This window comes from Castor canadensis, chromosome 8 (assembly GCF_047511655.1).
Source record: "Castor canadensis chromosome 8, mCasCan1.hap1v2, whole genome shotgun sequence".
Lineage (NCBI taxonomy): Eukaryota > Metazoa > Chordata > Mammalia > Rodentia > Castoridae > Castor > Castor canadensis.
The window spans coordinates 10,865,999-10,884,896 of NC_133393.1; the positions used below are offsets into that span (position 1 = coordinate 10,865,999).

Here is an 18,898-nt window from a genome sequence, read left to right on the forward strand (position 1 = left end):
GTGGGAGGCAGTCACCATACTCTGCTGTGTTTGCTGCTTATGAGATGGAAGGTGGTAGGTGTGATACTGGCAGAAAGTAAGGAAAAGAGTGGTTGATGCTTTTGAAGACACCCAGAATACTGTTATTGAGCTAACAGAGAATTTGCAGGGTAAGCATTAGAACTTGTTCTGCTTACCAGGGTTAAAGAATGTGTGTGTTTCCCAAACACACAAAATTAAGCTGCAAATCATGTTTATTCATAAGCAACTCATGATTTAAAACCTTTCTGGTTATTTATTCTCTTAATATTGCCTTGGAACTAGAGCAGCAACTACTGGAAGACACTTTGCCTGGAGACATTGAGAAATACTTTAGAAGGTAGGAGCTGTTGATAGCCTGGACTCTGCTTAACACAGATAAGAAAAATCCAGTCTCATGATACCTAAGCCAGGTAGGCTGGATAGGGGTAGGGTAAGGGTTAGAAGGGGGATTTTCATTAAGATGGAAGAAAGAGGGGCTCTGTGCCACCCCTAACAACACACACACACACACACACACACACACACACACACACACACACACACACACATACTTATTACCTTTACCCTGTATTTTGCTCAACTGATATTTGCTCATTGATTATTTACTGTCTATATTACTCTAGCAAGGTCCTGGCAGAAAAGAAAGGACACTCTTAAAGGTTTACTGAAGGGGTGAGACAGTTAAGCCTGCAGAGGACTGGCAGCATTAAGAAGTTATCAGTACAGATTGCCTCTTCTTAGGCAAAAAGGGGCAAGAAGGTTGGGAGTGGGAATAGCATTAGAGGAACCTGGCAAAACCTGTGACTGTGAGTGAGGGGATTCACAGCCACTGGCCAAACTGCAGCCTGATGGCAAGAGCCCCTTTCCCTTCTGTCCTACAGTTTCCTGCTGGGCTCTCCTACTCTCACATACTTCCCACTGCCCTCTTAGTGCTGCAGGGGGCAGGGTTGGCCTCCTATGTCACAGACAAGGGCAGAGGAGGGTGGAGATGGACTTAAAGGGTAAGGTCAGGCTAGCCAGAACCCTCCTGAGGACAGTTACTGCTTGTCGCCAGGTTCTGAAACAGTGTCTCTTGTGTAGGTCTTGAGAGGGGCAGGTACCACAGGCAGATCTAGAAGAAAAGAATGACAAGAAACTTGGCATTTAGATGACACATATGTTATAATGAGTTGCTCAGATGCCTGCTTTACATGTTTCTAAATCATGCTGCCGGGACTGATTTTACCTAACAATAGATGGACTCTGAACAAGGACCCCAGCACTGCACAACCAACAGTACAACCGTGAAGGTCTTTGGGGTAACACTGAGCCTAGCACTCACAGAAGTATTTAACCCATAGGCAACCTCCACCTAAAGAAGGATGGCTCTGGACGGGGCAGTTCTGGGTTGCATCCTGACTAAGTCCACCTCTGAGACAGATTGTCTCCTCATCTGTAAGATAAGAACATCATGGTTCCTTCCTCGCAAAACTGTGAGGTCTATCTTCATACATCTCTTCTGACACACTTTGTTTGCCATGGTGTAAACAGTAGTAGTAGTAGTAGGCATAAGGATTGTTTCTCATATAAGGTGAGTTCTCTAAATCTGAGAGAGGTGTGGACATTGCTGCCTGAGGCTCTGCTTTCCACACTGGAGCCATTCATTCCATATTCTTGATTAGGGAGAGGGTCAGGAGGTAACAGAACAGCCTGTCCCAGAGGGCTGCTTCACCCCTGTCCCCCAGCAAGGCTTCCTGTTTCCTTCCTTCAGGGTCAAGTGGAGCCAATGCTTGTTTCCTTTCTGATCCCAGTCAGCACCACACATCACACTTACTTTTTTCAGGTGGCCCAGGGGGTTTGAAACTGTACCAAAGGAGAACTATGCCTGCCTTCCTTCCTTTCAGTCAGGGAGATGTTTCCAGATGGAGCTAATGAGGAACAAGCAGGTACGGGACTCGAGGAAAGGGAAAGAGAAAAGATTAGCTTCTGGAGATGATGGGAAGTGCCTAGTGAGTCTTGGGATTCTCAGGGCCTTCCTTTCTCATGGGCTCTCTCTCACTTCTATTTGGTGGAGGCAAGCCCTTCTATCAACCTTGCATGTATGTTTCGAAAAAGACTGCTCCAAGCTAAAATGGATGAGGCTAACAAAGAGAGATCGCGTGACACCTGAACTGTTCTCCTATGCTCACACGCAGGATTCATGACTCTCTGGAATTGGTGATGCCAGAGCAAGGTGAGGCCCCTCCGCCATGGAGGCATTAAGGTGGTACACTGTGTGTAGAGAATTTGAAATTAATAATAAAACCAACTAGAAATCCTTTTTAAACAAGTTATCAACAAATGTTGGTGACCCTAAACTGGGTCGGTGATAAAATATTCTCTTTTGTTAATTTTAAGTTCTAAACAATTGCTGGCATCTCTGGTGACTTTAAATAATATTAGCTCCTAATTAATTTCTTTTTATTGTATATTTTTTAATAAAGCATGTATTTTACATAGAAGTTAATTCAGACTCTCAATTTCATAGCAGCCCTTGATGCAAAAGGGCTCAGCTGTACACATTCTTTCAGGAGGAAGTTCTTATGGTTTGGAACTGTTTGAACTTGACTAAAGTGTTGCTAGCCTCTGCAGAATGGTATGTCATCGCACTTGAATACCAGGTTGAAAATTAGCAACATTAGCACAATGTTTGCACAAAGAGCCTCAAAGGGAGTCCTTTAATCCTGCAATTCTATGTGCCCTCATAGCTTTTGTACTTCCAACTCGGTAAGTACAATTTTAGTTCTCACTTAAGTGCCTTGCTAAATTTTAATATTTTCTAGTGAATTTTTCAGTTAATGGTTTTAAATCTAAAGTATTCGTGGGGGGAGCAGGTGGCCCAAACAATGTACACACATGTAAGCAAATGTAAAAATGGTAAAATAAAAGGGGAAAAATAAATAAATAAAAGTGTTAAATGAAAAAAAATAAAGTATTACTAAAGAAAATCAGGATTATTACTGAAAATAATGTTTTCAAATAAAAGTTGGGAGGGGCTAGGGTGGCTTAGAACACATATGAGGCCTACCACTGAAAAGAAAAAAGAAAGGAAGTTAGATAGACAAATGATAGAAAGATAGAGAAATAGAGAAATAAAGAGAATGAAAAAACACTAGATTAAATAAAAGGGGAAAGTTAATAAAACATCTGGTTCAGGTGTCAAATATGCAAATATGCTGGATACTTTCATGGCCCAGAGTTGTAGATGCTGATGCCTCTTTCTTAATTTGCAATGTAGAGGTGTGTGTGTGTGTGTGTGTGTGTGTGTGTGTGTGTGTGTGTGTGTAGAAAGAGAGGAAGAGACTAAAAACAAGTGGTTGTCACCCTTAATGTTCCAGGTCAGTGGGTCTGGAATGACCATGTGATTTTTGATATGTAGCTGTATTTTGTGTACTATGTGTCATGTCCAAAAATGGTTAGTGGTCCTGAGAGACAGACTCTGATAAATAGAAGGCAATGTAATTAGGAAAGGTCTTGCACTTAGAAACCTGGATCCCTCATTGTGTTGGGATGAGCCACTGGGGCTGTGCATGGTTGAGCATTTTCCATTAAGCATGGTGACAATTTGTACAGTGCTAGATCATTTCAGAGAATAGTAGCAGCAACCATGAACACCTTTCCCTTTAATTTCTTACCCCATCTGAATACCTCACAAAGCACAAACTAGAACCCAAAATGACTTGCTTTCATGTTTACCAACCTGATGACTGGGCCAACTGGAAGGTCTGTTTATCCCAGAGCTTTGCAGTAATGGCATGAAGTGAACAGACATTGAAGCAATGGCATGCCCAGGCCTTGGATCTGGGGAGGCAGAGGATTCAGTGGGTTTATCAGCAAGACACTCAAAATGAACAGTTAATGCTTTTCCCCAATATGAAAACAAGTGGGTTGTTTTGAACAGGAGTTAGTTACTGATATGTGCAGAGTCTGGAAATCATGTGCCTTACATTTTCTTAAAAATGATTCACTACAAGTAACACAAAACGTGGTGTTCTTGGTCTAACAAGACCTTGCTAACTATTTTGTTTCTCCAAAGCTCATTACAAGCTCTGTCATTTTTTTAGCATTCTGCATCTTTATGTTTTTAAAAAGGCACATTATTCCTTCTCCCCAAAGGGTGGAAGCTCAGAAACTTTGATTAATTCCCTTTTGTGCTTCATTTTCCATTCCCACTACTGCTGCCCCCAACTTTGTATCCCACTTATTTTTGTCTTCTTGTCAGGGTTGAATTTCAGGGCTATTGTTCTTCATAGACATGGGTGTTGGCTAGTCTTTTCCAGATTTCTTTTTCAAGCAAACATTGTCATTGTGCCTGACATATGATGTATTCTTAAAAGGGCTCATGAAAAAGAGTATGTCATCCCTCAGAGGAATTGAGAAAATTTTTAGTATGGGGTCATAACTATAAAGCATAAACCAGAGACCAAAGAACAAGACTCAGGTAGGGAGGCAGGATGAGAAGTTGGGGGACGGCAATTATTACCACAGGGATGGCCCTTCTCTGGTAGACCAGAAGGCGAGATTGACCTACTAATGTTACTCTCACATTGTCAGTCTTGGAAAACTTATTGAGAATCTGTTATGTGCTGAGGATTACTAGCTCTTTCCCAGATCACTTACCAAGATGATAGAGTAATTCCTTATATATGTGTCTCCTGTATCACCATTAACGAAGAATGGGGCTTCAGAGAGCAATAATGTGCACAAAAAAAATCCTTGTGTGGATATGTGCAACCAAAACTAATGTGACTTTGATTTTGAATCAAATCGAGAAGTAAAAATCTGCCTTTGATTTACTTTTATATTTAAAAAGTAATAATTGAACACCTTTTTATAGATAACTAGCAACTTATTTTACCTTTTCTTTTAAACTCCCACCTGTAAATTAGTCATTTAAAAAACTAATAGTTGAAAAAATATCTTTATTTATTTATTTATTTTTGGTGGTGGTATCAGGGTTTGAACTCAGGCAGGCACTCTACCACTTGAGCCACTCTGGCACTGAAAAATGGTTTTTAAATTATCAACTCTTGAGTGTTAATTTTTTTTCTTTCTTAAATATATCCTTAATTTAGGTTCATGAGCCCCATGTGAATAAAATTCAGGACAGTCCATGGAAAAAAATCTACCTTTATTTTCACCAACCTGTAATTGAAACTTAGTATTTCCTCTAATTGGGAACATTGATAACAAAACACAGCAGTATTAACAAAACCTGTAACTGTCACCAGCAGAAAGCCAATATTTCTATATTGTAGTACTGTATTTCAGATTCTCAAAATCTTGTTTATATCCATTACCTTGTGGTCAGTTTTAATCCTGATTCATTAAATCTTTTAACTGAATAGATCAATAAAGAAGTAAATAGCTTACTGTATCATATTTTAATTTAATAATTGCATTTCTATAGGATTATTTTCCTTTGAAATCCTATGAGTTTTGTTTTGTGCATTTAAAAAGAAGATTCTATGAAGAAATTCATTGGCTTCATCAGATTGCTAAAGAGGTCATGGTATAAAATTGTTTTTAAACCCTATTCAGTCATTCTTTCAGAGGGAGTCAGTGATATGGAGGCTCTTTCAGTCTTCACATGTCTGAAACTACTTTAATTTGCCTTCATTCATCAATAATTTTTCCAGCATGGAACCATGTGAGGTCACCTTGGAAAAAGGACAGTGAGAAACTGCACCACACCTAGAATCACCAACTTGAAGAGATCATGTAGAGGAAAAAGGCCACCAATGCGTGCCGAGAGTGAGTGCCACAAGAGTAATGGGTTTCAAGAAGAAAGATTATCCAACTGTGTCAAATGTTGCTTCAGGGGCCAAGGAGGATGGAAACAGCAATGGCACCATTGACTTTGTGATATGGAGACATGGTGACCACATTGAGAGCAGCTGTGGTCCAGTCCTAAGGGAGGGAGTTTGATTTGACTGACATTGGGGCCAGAAAAGAGGGGTGAGGAGGTAGAGGCAAAATCTTATTCAAATCTTTCATTACAGTTTGCTGTAATGGTAACCAAAACATGTTAGTCAGTTCGGTGGGGGTATGTGGGTAGTTGGGGGACGAAGACATATATCAAAGAAGAATTTTAAGAGTGATGCTAGAGCATGTTTGTGCACTGGTAGAACTGACTCTGTGCTGGGAGAATGAGAGGGAATGAGACCTGCCACCATGGAGGAAGAGGCAGGTTGTCAGGAGAAGCAGAAGCTATAAGAAGGTTGATACTCTGGGTATAGGAACATTAGTGTTCCCATTTAATTGACTCTTTGTTTTTTTCAGTGAAATGTGAGGTAGGGGTACTGTTAAGAATGAGGAGAGAAGAAAAGATGTGTAATGGTCATTTTGAGGAGTGAGAAAACTAACATAAAGAGTTACTAGGTGATGTGACTGTAGCAATTCCACCAAGAAGTACCAAGATGATTTCAATGTGTAAACTGTGTGTCATCCTTCAGCCTCCCCTATTGCTCTCCAATGCTCTCTAACCTAATTTTCTTCCTATTACTCCACTCCTTTTATACTAAAGCTTCTTTAACCAATGACGTACACTAATTCTCACAATATGCAACTTGTAGGGAATGGAAATGGACAAAATGTTGCCTTCTCAAAGCTAGATTCTTCCATGGAAGAATCTAGGCCCTAGAAAAAAATGCTAATTTATTTCAAGTGTCCTTTTTCGCTCTTGTTTTAATGATGAACCAAGAATCATAAAGACAATGCTTAAGATTAACACAAGTTTAATATTGTCCCTTTCTCTACACAGCAATAACTGCTCCATTGTAGACATTAGGTATATAGATAACTTCCCTGCCCGCGCCTATAAAATTGTCCTAATTTAAAAGAAAGAGAAAAGGCATCTTACAAATGTTCTTGGAAGGGAACTCTCCTTTAACAACTTCCTGGGAGGCAAGTGAGCCCCTGAGCCCCTGAGCCCCTGAGCCCCTGAGATAAGAATAGATATTTTCATGTTTGAGGTGAGGAGTGGAATATTTTTCACCCTGTAGAGAGAGGCTCTCATGAGAGAAGGTTAAGCTATGGGGAAAAAGAGTTGAGAGAGATTGACCAGATGAGAGAGAAGGTGGGGAACTAAGGAATCTCACAGTTAATGGGTGGCTGCAGTACCCTGACAGAGGAGTGATTTTCACTGTTCCAGTCATGGCTTGAAAACATCTGGTCACTCCCTCACCCCTAACTCTTCTTGTTCACATTTTCTGTGTGTGGATTTCATGGAATTAATTAAAGATTTTTGTTTTCATTTGCACCAACTGAAGGCAACATAGACAATATATGTGGGATGTGGGAGCCTATGGGTTGAGTAAGTCAGGTGAATATAAATGCCCTTAGGAATTCATAGGAGTCTGGAGGAGGGCTTTGAACTTCCACCAGCTCCTCTAGAGCAATTTAGTTAGATTCTTGAGAGACAAGGATCCATAACCAACATTTGGCTTTTTCTTGGTTCTGGAGCTCAAACTGACTTGGGCCCCTTATGTGTTCCTGCAATAATCACCCCATTTTTCAGTATCTTCCTAGTTAGAATCAGGCAAGAATCTAATGGGAACATTTTAGTCAGATGATAGCCTAAGATTGTGTCTATGGAGGTAAAAAACGGCTATACAGCACATCATGAGCTTAATCCAAGCCGGGGTAGGTGTGGTGTGAAGAAACTTCTGGAATAAGCCTGCTTGTGGACTGCTGACAAGGAAGATTTGTTTAAGGGCATTCCCTGAGAAGGAAGTTGCTGACCTTTATCACCCATGATGATGATGTTGTTTAGTGTTCTATTGCGACTGGGACCTGGACAGTATATGAGAGTTGGGGTTGTTGATGGAGGAGAGACTGTGAGGTTGGGGTAACCTGTTGTAATAATGATGAAAACAAGGAAATTGTGTTAGTGGCTTGAAGAAAGGGCCATCTATATTTAATAAATAGAGAGGGGATAAATGTTGATAGATATTTGGTTGCTGTTGTCAGTACAAAAGTGAACTATTTGTGGGTTATTATTCTACTTAGAACCATTTTTTTTTGGCATGGAAATTGGGGGCTGGAAAAATGTGATTGAGGGGAGAAGGAGCACTAGGATCTAATGTTAAGAAAACCACATGGAAAGACAGAAGAGCTAAATTCTATTTCTGGCTTTGACACTATGGGTGCTATGATCTTAGTTGAGCCTCTCAACTTCCCCATAGCACAGGGCAGTTGGAACAAATGATCATGTACCTCTCTCTGCTCTAATCTTCTTTGATTTTGTTTTTTCTTCTGGCTTGAATGACTATTCAGCACATATTTATCTGGTACTTTTGGCAATGATGCAATTCACTAATCCCCTTGGTAAATCCTAAGGAAATTATCTCTATGATAAGGGGCTGTATTTTGGAGTTGTAGGAGGTGCTGAGGCCCTGAAAATAGCACAAGGCAAAGGAACTTGGATAGCAGATGCTTTCTTGAACACAAGGCTTTACAGTCCCAGACTCAGAGTTGGTTGACATTTGTGATCATAATCACTGTCACTGGCAGTATACTATATTTGATGGTGCATGGCACTCTCTACCAGGATGCACAATAAAGGAGCCAAAGTTAGAACAGGAGCAATCACTCAGTATGCATAGACAAAAGAACACAAACACCTTAAGAGGGAAAGTGCAGATTCCTTCTCTACAGATTCCCTCCCAGGCCAAGACAAGAACGAACACCTAAGTCCTCAAACACCCTGCTCTCCTCCATGATACTGGGGGGACATTGAAAGAGGAGGAGTCAGTGACAAATTTGATAGCACGGACACCATGTACATGATGGTGGGTAACACATGCCATGCCATGGGCACTTTTCCTCCGGGGATGGTATGTCACCTCAGAGAACTGAAGCTGAACCATAAAGGCAAAGGTCAGCTTGAAAAGGTCAGTATGGGTCAAGAGAGGGCTTCTGCTGACAACCTCTGTAGAATCATCACTCAAGACTCCCTCTCCCAGGAAAAGACAGGGAAGGCAGTAACGTCCAAAACAGGCCCTACTCGGAGTGTGTCTGGGATTCTGGCAGAAGCTGGGGCCATTGCTGGAGGCATAAGAAGTAGTAGAAAGGAGTTGTCAACTGTATCCAGCTGGCTCAAAAGATGGATCTTCCACACCAAAATGCCATCAGTATGTGGAGGACACATGGCAACACTGCTCATCAGTACAATCGGTACAGTGGCAAGAGTATATGACTAAGGCCTGAAGAGGCTGTGGCTGAGCACAGATATGACCAATTCTATTAGTGGAGACTGCCAATGCACACAGGAGATAAAAATAAGACTATTTGTATAATATAAAGCTGCCCAACTATTTGTTGGTTCCTTCCTTGTATAAGGACAGGTCAGTGCCATAGAAGAGTTTTCCTGGCCTCAGTATAGAAATACCAAAAGATTGCTGCCCTGAGTCACATCGGGTCAAAAAGGGTTACCAACATCTGTGGTGGATTATAAAAAACAGGGCTCACTCTGGCAAGATGTGGAAGTGGGAGTGTTTTTGAGCTGAATCACTGTGTACTGTTTTGCATCTTCTGCTCCTGGACTATGTCACTACTGCAATAATTCTGTTGGAGCATTACACTTTTAAATATGCTCTTCTAGTGACTCAGTCACATGGGGATCTCTTACTTTAGGAAACTTAGATTCTAGAGGAGACATGGTAGCTGGAGACAGTCTAAATGAAAAAGATACACAGTTGTGTATTAGAGGTGATATGTGGCTTTGAAAAATAATTAAGTGATCAGCGCATAGTGGCTACTTGGGAGGCATAGGTAGAAGACTGCAGTCCAAGAGTAGCCCAGGCTAACAGTTCAAGACACTATCTGAAAAACAACCTAAGAAGGCAAATGTCCTGGGGGTTTGGCTCAAGTGGTAGAGTCCTTGCCTAGCAAGCACAAGACCTTGAGTTCAATCTCCAGTACTGCAAAATAAATGATGATGATGATGGTGTAACTAAAGGTATCAGGAGAGCCAAAATGTGAACTGTTTAGCAAAGGTTTTGCTAAAAAGTGGTATTTGAACAGAAGTGTGAATGAAGTAAGGAAATAGGTTATGAGAAATCTGTACATAGTGCATCCCTGACAAAGGGAAGAACAAGTCTAAAGACCATGGGATAGAAGAAGCCAGGTGTAGATGGTGTGGGCCTCACAGGCCATTGAAAGGACTTTGACTTTGACTTCATGAAATGGGAACACAAGAGGGTCAAGCATAGATGGTCACTGTACATCTTATATTATGTAAGGACCATTTCCTAAGAGAACACTCTGTAAGGTGATAAGAAGAGAAACACGGAGACCAGTTAGAGGCAATGATAATAATCCTGCCAAGAGGAAATGATGGCTTGGATGAAAATGAGAACAGTGGAAGGGCTAAGAAGTGCCTCAGGATGAATATATTTCAAAAGTAAGGCTAACTGGATTTGATGCAAATCAAATGTAAAGTATACATTTGATATCTTGGAGGACTCCAAGATGACTTGTAGGGTTTTAGTCCGAGTAATATGGATAAAAAGGGGAAAGACTGTTGGGACAGCTAATTTGGGAGGGAAGATCAAGAATTTCATTTTGAACATGTTCAACCGTTGGTGTTATTGAACATCAAGGTGAAGATGGCAAGTAGGCAGTTGGGGAATGGGTGAAGAGTTTGGGTGAAGGGCTGGGGCATACCACAAGTGGGAGAACACTTGTCAAGTATCCTGAGTTTAAACACCAGTACTGCAAAAAAAAAAAGTTCAGATGTGAGTTCTGTGAGAGACATTAAGAAGACATTACACAAAGATTTAACCAAAACTAGTGTAGGTCACCCGAAAAATAATACAGAGAAGAATTCTGAAGTGCTCACAGAATTAAACTGATAATTTGGATGGAGAGTGGTGACAGCAAAAAGACACAGATCTTGCAGCATGGAACCATGGAAAGGAAATTCTTGGTCTGGGCTGGGAGAATTAGGAGAGTCCTTGGCAAAAAACAACACTTGTAACTTCAAGAGAGACTAAAGTTACCTGCGTGAACAAGAGAGAAGGGCAGAGTGGTAAAACAACGTGGAACACACAAGGAAATGCATTTTTATTTGGGGCTGAAATTTCTGCCTGAGGAAGTAGGAGCTCTATCTCTAGATACCCTGAAGTCATACAAGATACTTCATTCCCACAAGCATAGATAATATGACTAGTGAATTATCTGTTTAGTAAATGTGAGGCCCTGAGTTTAAACACCAGTACTATGTAAGAAGTTTGCTTAAAGACAGGTGGGTTCAACTTACCACCAACTCCAAGATTTTAGAATCCAACAAAAGGTCCACTATGACTGTCAATTCCAGCTGTGTCTATAACAGGATAATATCTCTCCATCAACAAGTAATTCTGGGCTGCAGCCAAGACCATATGGTGGTTCCATTTTTTATTTGCCTTTGTTTTCATTGTAAGTGTGTGCAGTAAGCACAGAGTGTTCCTAGCAACAGCAGGGGACTGTGGGTGAGAGGAATGGGTCCTCAGGGACAAAAAGGAACAGCCACTTTGACAATGCTCCATTCCACTTCAGAGATCCAACTGTACCCACCACCAATGCCAGCAGAACGCTGTGAAAGACTCATTTGCCCGGGAGCTCTTTCTGACAGCAGGCTGTTTCTTCAGGCAAAACGTATCCAATTTGACCTGTAGGATGCAATTCAAAATTGGTACCTAGAGTGGAATAATACGTTTGAAGTTTCATGCTCTTTTTGCTCATAGTTAACCCTCCATATCTTCAATGAATTCAACCAACCTTGGACTGAAAATATTTGGGAAGAATTGCATCTGTACTGAACACGCACAGTTTTTTTCCTTGTCATTATTTCTTAAACAATATGGTACAGTAATTGCTTATATTATATTAGGTACTATAAGTAATCTAGATGATTTAGAGTGTAAGGAGGATGTGCGTAGGTTCTATGTAATACTCCACCATTTTATGTAAAGACTTGAGCATCCACAGACTTTGGTATCTTTTGGGGCTTCTGGAATCAAATTCTGAGGGACAACTGCACTTGACCTTTGTCTCCTATCTGAGTACTGTCAGCACTGTGCCATACATTCATAGAATGGCAAGAAGGGAAGGCAGGTAAGCAGAAGGGGAGGCAGTGTGGAGCAGGGAGAGAGATAAGCTTAGAGGTAGTACAGCACAAGTCTCCAGACAATGGTTAACAGGTCTTGGGCTCTTCCTCTTCAACTTCAGCAGTCTATAAACTCAGCAAGTTTCACATAGGTGAAAGTGAGTCAAGGTGAGGTCAAGCGATGGCCACATGGCCACATCAATAGACGTGATAAGGCTTGAATCCTTATGCCTGACTTGAGACCTTGCTTTGGCACTGTCAGGGTTTCTTGAAATATAGTCTTGGGGCTACCTGTGTTGGGACCCTTATTTCCCATGCTGATTTCTGGGCTCCAGGCCAGACAGCATTCATCAACATGCAGGCAGAGCTCCAAAAAGTGAACAGCATTCTTCATGCAAAAGTTTAAGAATGACTAGATGTTAATCTAACACTTCTTATCTGTATTCTGAGCCTTGAGCAGGTCACTATTTCTCCTTGAGTCTCAGTTTTTTCACTTGAAAAATAAATATGGGCAGGATCACTTTCAGGTCAAAAACTTAGTATAGAATTACTCTTTAAACCCAACAACCTGACTATAGCTTGCTAACTTTTCCATACGCCACCTTATCTTAAAATATCAGTTATTGAGATGATATTTAAGCATCATTAAAGGTATAGTTTGATGCACACATGTTCACCGTTTGCTTGGAAACTGAGGAGAGCAAAATGTCTGCCAAATGTGGCATATTTGAAGTGCAGCCCTCCTTCAAGTCCTGGATTGGGTCTGTCACCCTCGGGGGACGTTTGCATTCTCTTCTCTTGTCACTGCTGGGCAAGGGGTTCATGGAAGATTTGGATTTTCCGTAGGCAATATCAGTTCATGGTCATCTTTTGAAGGTTTAAACCAGGCATTCTACAGCACTCATTAGTTTTAACCCATTTTGGGTTTGTGCTGGTTTCGTTTTCCCGGTTTTTTTCTTTAGAGAAAAGAAAGCAAGAACAAGGGGTATTGGCCAAACAAGTCTGTCCACTTGGTGGAGAGGTTTCCAGATAAGAGGATCTGAAGGACTTCCCCTGGGCGTGAGGGAAATTGCACACGCCATCCGGGGAAGAGGACCAGGAAATCACTTCTTGTTTTTCACCAGCAGTGAGGCTCTCAGGGATGGCTCTGTGAGGCTCAGAGGATCACAGCTGTGGAGGCCCCTGTGAGACTAAGCTTGGGCAAAGGAACTGCCAGTTCTGCTAAAAGTTCACAATGAGTCCTGCTTGGCTTTCTGTCTACCGGGTGTGAGGTCCCCAAGGAGGCTGCAGGGCAAATGGACCTGTAGTAGAAATCGGGAAGGTCCTAAGCATCTGATCAGAACAGGAACCAGTCTGAGGACAACAGTGCTGGACAGGTAACAGTTATTTCTCTTACTGTGGCCTGTCTCCTTTTATAGCAAGACCTCTTGGGAACTTAACTCATTTTGATACTCCTTTTAAGACATCTTCATGTGTGATTGGTTCTCTGTGCCTAATTTTCTTTTGTCTGGCTGTGATAAGTATGTTGAGAAGTTAAAGTTTGTCCATCAAGAACCCTGTGTACACTGTTGGCCCAGTTGGGAAGACTATGTTTATAGAGCTGAGTATCAGACAACTAACTGCGATCCTTCAGGATTTTCTCTCTAGTACAGATTTGCTTGCTTTTCTTTTAAATGAATTGTACAATCCCCCAGCCAGAAAACACTATGAGACCCAGAGCACTGGTGGGATAGGACAGTATTCTGCTGCACTTCTTGTAACAGTCCCTGGCCCAACAGTCAAGGTTGTTGCCCTGAGAATAGCAGGAGGAGCCCGGTCTTCTCTCAGCTCTCAAGACAGTCCTCCGGCAGGGCACAGAGGCCTCCCAACCATGGCTGAAGGGAAAGGAGTTTGTATGCTAGTCAGAAAAGGTGCTGGGGCTTAAGAGTCAGGCAGATGTGTTTTGAATGTCCTAGAAAGGAGGAAAAGCTCTATGCTGTGTGGCTTGCTTAAGCCGTTTTCTCATACAAGCCACTTCACCATACCTCTGTTTCCCTTTCTAAAGAGCTAATGGAGTTGCTTTTTTCATTTTTGAATTATGTAATGGTACATGGATATAATCTTACTGAAAGAGTATCTCTAAACAGCTTTTTAAGCACTCCATCCCCTCCCAATATCCATACTTTTCTCTTCCCTAAAGCTTATCCCATTAATATTTTGCTGTGTTACCAATTAAAGGTTTATTTTCTGTTCTTCCCAGCTCTTTGGACAAACCCAGCAGAGGAGTACAATGCACAGTCATTGTCAGATTCCTGTGATGACATTGATAATACTTTCCTTTCAGTACAAGGATAAAATGAAATATGGAGAATATGAATGGCTCTTTTAACACTTCACAGAATGTCAAATTATTTTTATTATTTTTTACCATTGCTATTTTTATGTTGGTTTTGGCAATTAAGTAATATTAATATAAACTTCCTAAAGATGAAACTCTAGATTTGATAATTAGTGATTTCAAGGTCATCAAAGGTAGCCTTGTTCTGAAAATGAAAGGTGAAAAAACAAAAGGGAACTAATTATGTCAATCAACTGATTGATGGCTAGATAGACAAAATTCAGGGAAGATGAAATAAAGGTGGGAGGGATTCCCTTTTTATTCAGTGTATAGTAAATGCACATAACAGAGAGATTCATTTTTCATCTCTTTTTTTTCTTCTGGAAAAATGTGGTTTTCTATCCATCCCTCCTCCCTGTACATTGTTAAGGGACAAGTAGATAAGAAAACAATGAATATGAAGGAGTACATAGGGATCATGGAGGCAGGCTTTGCCAAGACGGAATAAATAAGCACAATGAAACCCAAGAGTGACTACAAAGCACCTTTAGTTGCTATTTTGTGTTTTCTTGCCCTTTCCAAGCTTTTACCACCCCCACCACACAAAGAGGGCTAGTTGGCCCTGCAGATTTTGAAATTCTGTAGTACACCACTCTGTTAATCTGCCTGCCTTTGTCTTTTCTCCAGAGCCATGGCTCATCTGATTAATCATTTCACCCCACTGCATAGTGTTAGCTCTATAACAGGCTTGTAGCCTAAGCCTTGTAGCCTAAGCTGCACTTACTGAGTAATGACAACAATATAGCAAGGTCACATGTCACACCTCATGGTACGTGGAGGCATTTCAGAGCAGTCAAAAATAGGATCATGGGCTACCACTTACTCTGGCTGGTGAGGCTGATTGGTCTCCTGTAACACAAATGTAACCTCTTCTGTTTATACACAACATTTTCATTCTCAAAAGACTTGCATGCTTCTTTCACCATGTCACAGGTAAAGCAGGTATCTTTCTCCTGTTTTATGACATATAAAAATGAGAGGTACACAGGTTAATTTATTTGCTCAGCTTCACAAAATGAGTATTTCTGGGCACTGAGATAAGAATAAACTCAGATCACTAGCTTTTCAGCTTCATTCTTGGTTAGGAGTGTGAGGATAAAAGCTATCAGAAATGGTGAATGTGGCTGGCTGGATTCTGCCAGCTGTAAAGCAGCATGATGGATGTTTTGCTGCGGAAATTAAAGGTACACCAAACTATTGCCTGATTGAAATGCTTACAGACCTGAACCTCTGCTGTCTGTTAGTATCACCTCAGGAACTTTACAAAAAGAAACCAATATCCAGGTATTTTGTCAGAGCAATTAAATCAGAATTTCTGGGGAAGGGGGTTTGGTGTGTTATTTGTTTTCATCTTTGAAGTGATTCCATTATGCAGCTGTGGTTGAGAATTGCTGAGTCCTGGCTATAGGAGATGAAGTGGTAAAACTGAGAAGTAGAAGTATTACCTGTTCATGATTCCGAATAGTTGGGGCCAGAGGTGGCAGCACTGTTAGAATTCTGGCTGCTGCTGCTTATCAGAGGACCAGACACATCTGCAAATGAGAAGGAAGAAATGCCTGGTTTCCCAAAAAATGTCTTGCACTGCCTTTCCAGTTAAACTGGAACAACCCTACCACTTCACTGTAGATAAATTGGCTCCCTGAAACTTGCAGATTTTACAGAATCTGATTAAATGTCGTAGAGAAACAGGATGTGTCAGTGAGTGTGGCTCATATATTTTACTCAAGGTCATTTTGTGTTGTCCCAATCCTAAGAAAAAAGCGAGGGGGAGAAATACTAATTATTCTTTGCATGATTTGCCACTTTCTCAGTTGAACTAAATAGGAATAGACAACAAATCAGGGCTGTTTTTTTCATCATAAAATATGTTCCTGATGCCTTTTCTGCTCTATAATAGTTGAGGTTAGTATCGCTTATTGGTGTAATGTGTGTTTTCTTTAGAGAGAACATCAGGAAGGGTATTACTGTATTGATCTCAGTTCTCCCAGTTCCTGCAAGTTTCTGCACAGAGTAGATCTTCCAAGAAGGCTTGTTCAGTCGAATATATGCATTGGCTATGGGCACACCAGAAGTGATGAGTTATTTAATCAGCTCAGCTTTTAGTTTACATTGTTTGACTCTGGTCATGATGGTTAACAGAATTGGAATCTTGCCTATTTCTTAAAAGATAAGCACAAAAGTAAAACCTTTAAATTCACTGCCCAGTGAAATTACTTACACTGGAAAGGCTTGCTAAGTGCTGAGGAATTACAAAGGGAGAGAATCCTTGCCTGTAATTAGCTTAGACTTTTAATGAGAGGTAAGGTGCAAGCATTAAAAATTTTAATAACATATTTACTGAGTGCATTCTAAGGCCAGGCACCGTGCTCAGTGCTTTATAAGGATTGCTAACTCATTGAAGTTCTTCGAGTAATCCTTTGCCTCAGGTGTTTTAGATAAGTGAACACATGAAAGTTAAACAGATTGCCTAAGGTAAAAAGCTAGCAAGTAGTGGAGTCAGAATTTTATCTCAGGCAGTCTGACTGAGATGTCCATATGCCTAGTTACTGCGCTGTGCTACAAAAACCATGACAGTGCTGCCAAAAGATCAACATGGTAGGGCCAGACTCTGAGGAGCCAAAGGGAGAAATACCGTGTATTCAAGAGAAAAATGTATCTCAAGGTTAAGCATTCAGAATTTGGCAGGACACTCAACTAACTCAGCTACTTGTGTGACCTATGGTCAAGCTTCAGTTTTCCCACTTATAAAATGAGGATAATGATAGCTCTCAAAATATAGGAGCATAAAGATTAAATGAGCCTGTTATGTGCTGAGTGCTTAGTCGAATGCCTGGCCCCTAGAAATGTTTGATAATAATAGAAATTGTTGTTAGTAAGTGAACAAACAAGACTCTAAATGATGCGTGAAGCTCAGAAAGGAGGACCATAGCCAAGAATAGGATAGAAGAAGCTGACGGGTAAAAAACCATTCGACCACTATTCACTTTTAATATTTATGACATTTTGTAGAAGTTACAATAAAGAGCTTGAGAATGGACCAGTCTGTTCTATATGCAAATATAGAGAATTTGGCAGAGCTGGCCTTCCCTTTGGTTTTGGTGAATTGGCTTAAGCCTCCTCAGGGAACTTGAGGACATCTAAAGTTCTTGAATTAGGTACAGTGCAATGTAGGGAAGGTAGTGTAGAAAAACATCAGTTACTGCTGTGTTGGAATGTTACTCAGGGAAGAAAGCAGGGAACATTCGGAAGATTACTGCATCTATCCAGGTGTGAAATGCTAATATCCTCGGCAGTGTGGTAGGCCAGTAAAAGAAAACCAGAGCTCTTAGAGTGTCAGAAGTAGGTCGTTAACAGGACTTAGTGAGTGGTTCAATAGCGGGTCCTACTTCTGCCCCCTTCTGTGCCAAAGAACACCTGTAGGGTTACCTGGTGTCTGGTACATTTGTTAGTTACCAACTGACGAATCTGGAAAGAGTTGGGTTAGGAGACAGTGGCAGGAGACTAAAGTTCAGTTTTAGGCAAGTCAAATTTAACACGAGTAGAAATAGCTCAGTGGGAGACATGTGCCTAATATTTAGCAATGGGGCCGTGGTAGAAATAACAGTTTCAGGAATTCTCATGTAATTAATAACAAACTATGGAAGCAGACACGATCCCTATGAAAAAGGGTGTCAAGAGAGAAAAGCAAAGACGAAGGAGAGATATTTGGTAGGGCTTTGAGTGGTGGTAAGTCAAGGTGGATGGAGTCATGGAAAGGGGAGGAGAGAAGCAGAGATCTGAGCAATGAGAGAACCAGGGATGGAAAAGGGAGTGCCATAGAGGAGGGACTGACATATGCTGTAGGTACTACAGGAAACCCGGGAAAGCAATTACTTGTGAAGTACATTATAGAGTTCACCTTTATAAAGTACTCTGTGTAATAAGGACTAAAGTTAGGCTGTCTAAATTAATCTTGGAAACTCAGGGACTTCTAAGGATATTGTATTGTATTTGTTTCTTTATTTAGGAACAGGGCCTGTGCATGTTGAGGCAAGCACTCAAATACTAAAATGAGTGCTTTTGAATAGCACACTCCTTATTGTCAAAGTCTCCCTACAGGGAGAAACAAAAATTTAAGAGAAGTAAGGACAGCAATGTCAGGTCTCAAGGGGATGAGGTAGCCTAGGGCTATCAAGGGAGAAACTGCAGAGGCCTATGATCATCCTTATAATTATTAAAATGTTGGAATATTTTAAACTATATGGTAAATGTGCACCAGGCCACTAGACTACCCATGTGCTCCCCCCTCCCCTTGCATCCTCTCTAGACCTCCCCACTATCCAATAATGAAGCTGTTAAGCTCTCGCCCAGTGGGGGACCCTAGGCCTTTGTTCCAGTACAGTGGCCAGAAA

At 41.1% G+C, this 18,898-nt stretch overlaps 1 protein-coding gene across 9 annotated transcripts in view; it reads left to right on the forward strand.

The window, feature by feature from the left end:
* The window catches only part of Adgrf5 (adhesion G protein-coupled receptor F5), a 93,731-nt gene that overhangs the window by 14,361 nt on the left and 60,472 nt on the right, over positions 1-18,898 (forward strand). The window contains exon 1 of one of the 9 annotated variants that reach the window (XM_074081998.1): positions 275-358. The exons of 5 other annotated variants lie outside the window; for them this stretch is intronic. The gene's annotated coding sequence lies outside the window, so the exon portion shown is untranslated. Of the gene's footprint in view, positions 1-274; positions 432-2,100; positions 2,234-13,164; positions 13,507-18,898 lie in introns of those variants that run through there. 3 more of the 9 variants (XM_074081999.1, XM_074082000.1, XM_074081996.1) reach the window with 3 other exon arrangements.